The sequence below is a fragment of the Bison bison genome, unplaced genomic scaffold, assembly GCF_000754665.1.
Source record: "Bison bison bison isolate TAMUID 2011002044 unplaced genomic scaffold, Bison_UMD1.0 scf7180017864317, whole genome shotgun sequence".
Lineage (NCBI taxonomy): Eukaryota > Metazoa > Chordata > Mammalia > Artiodactyla > Bovidae > Bison > Bison bison.
In genome coordinates, this window is record NW_011494889.1 from 1,460,510 (window position 1) to 1,463,036 (window position 2,527).

Genomic DNA, 2,527 nt, shown 5'->3' on the forward strand with positions numbered 1-2,527 from the left:
TGGCCACCCCCCAGATGCTAACTCCACGGTAAAGCTGTGAGGGACAGAGAGCGAACAGGATCGATACCTGTGAGGCTTTCAGGAAAGAAACCTGGAGTTCCCTCTGTCAGAGCCGTGACCTTGCCTGGACATCTCCCTGCTCGGGCGCCAGCACTATGTTTCCACCAGGGCCTGGGCCCTGTGAGGCCGGGGTGGGGAGGCAATGGGGGAAGGTGGGAGGCCTGAGACGGGCGCCGGCAGGCAGAAGGGCTGTGGAGCAGCCACAGAGGATGGCAGAGGCCCTAGCAGGAGGAGGGCTGCAGGCTGGGCTGAACTAGGACGGGACATGACTGCAGAGGGGCCCAGAAGAAGGGGGTGGAAGCTTCTGCCCCATGGGGGTCTCATCACGGAGTGGACCCGTCAGAGCTTCTCTATAGCGGGGTGACTGGACTCCCTGGGGAGACGGTGAAAGCCAGAAGGTCTTCTGAAGGCTGGCTCTAGAACTGGCCTGGTCACTTCCACTGCCTTCTACTGGTCAAGGCAGGTCACAGAACGAGTCCAGAGTGGGGGCAAGGGAGCAAGCCTCCACCTCTTGACAGTGGACAGCACGTGTGGACAGGCGGGGGAGCGGAGGCCGGAAGCCCTCTTTGGAGACTGTCTACGTTCGGCATGAGGGTCTCCAGGACTCAGGAAGTTCAATGCCTCTGCCCTTCCATGTGGGAGGGTGCAGCCCCAAGGGCCATGAACCTCTTTTCTGCCAGTTTTTGGATCCTTTCAACCCCCAGAATCTGAGATTCCTTAAAGCTCTACCCTCCACCCCAGCCGCTGGCCCTGGATGATTCCCAGCAGTGAGTGTGGCCAGTGGCCTCGATCCAGTGGCCGTGGTCGCCTCTTGCTTCCTCACACAGTTCCCCCCTCCCCTCAGCAGATAGTGATCGGTGACCAAGTTCTGGGTCATCCTGCCTCATGGGAAGAGAAGACCCTTCTGTGGAGCTTCAGAGGTGGAATTTGGACCAGCTGGTCAAAATTCCAGAGAGCAGATTTTGCATCAATCAAAGAATGAAGAGTGAGCTCTCAATGACAGAGCAGGCTGATTTATAAAGGAGGGAGCCTCCTGTCCCCAGAAGTATTCATGCAGAGGCTGGGTCAACCCTGCCAGAAAGACTAGAATAAATCCTAGACTAAAGGAGGTGCAACTCCCAAGATTCCTTGTACATTTAACCACCCTTCATGCTAACTGTCCAGACCCTACTGGGTGGCAGTTATCATTTTGCAAGTCCTGGCAATCCTCTTTTGGGGGGACAGTCCCCAGTCACTGTTAAAAAAACGGGCTGGCAGGCTGAACTCTCCCTACCCAGACACCAAGTTAATGACCAGCTCGTCAGGTGAGCCCAAGTAGCTCTGAGTGTTTCTATTTCAAGATGCCTGAACTGAACCTGAGCCTCAAGGAGTGACCTTGTGCAGAGCCTACACACCTCTCTCTGCTTGGCCTTTGGGCTGAGATGCGGCTGAAGGGGACTTGCAGCTCCATTCCCCACGAGGCGCCCCCTGCCTGTATGTGTGTGTGTGTGTGTTTCTGTGGTGTGTGTGTGGTGTGTGGTGTGTATATGCATGTAGTGTGTGATATGTGTATATGTGTGGTGTGTGTACGTGATGTGTGTGTGGTGTGTGTATGTGGTGTGTGGTGTGTGTGGTGTGATGTGGTGTGTATATGTGATGTGTAGTGTGCATGGTGTGTGTGGTGTGGTATGTGTGTGTGTGTGGTGTGGTGTGTGTGTGGTGTGATATGTGTGTGTGTGTGGTGTGTAATGTGATGTGAGGTGTGGTGTGTGTGGTGTGGTCTGTGTGTGATGTGGTGTGTGTATGTGATGTGTGGTGTGCGTGTGGTGTGGTATGTATATGTATGTAGTGTGTGATATGTGTATATGTGTGGTGTGATGTGTGTGTGTGGAATGTGTGTGTGGTGTGTGTGTGATGTGGTGTGTGTATGTGATGTGTGGTGTGTGTGTGTGTACATGATGTGTAATGTGTGTGGTGTGGTGTGTATATGTGATGTGTGGTATCTGTGTGTGGTGTGTGTGTGATGTGGTATGTGTATGTGATGTGTGGTGTGGTGTGTGTGTGGTATGGTGTGTGTATGTGATGTGTGGGGTGTGTGGTGTGGTGTGTGTATGTGATGTGTGGTGTGTGTGTGTGGTGTGGTGTGTGTGTGGTGTGGTATGTGTATGTGATGTATGATGTGTGTGTGTGGGGGGATGTGTGTGAATCCCCCTTGAGTGTGGAGGAATTCCAGAAGGAACGTAGGTGGAGGAGGTGAGCTGTTTTCCCAGTCAGAAGGCTCTGTCTGTGAAGACTGTTTGGAGTTTGTCTTTGTTTTTGTGAGCTTGAGGCTCACAGAGGTTTTCCTCCCTGAAGCGAATGTCTGGGATGTGGTGTGGCTCTGGTTTCTGGAGGAGAGCGAGGCGAAGGGGAAGGTGGTCCCCTGGGCAGGGGGACAGATGCAGGACTGGGGGGACCACCCTGGGGCTGGCCTGTGTGAGTTCCCCCA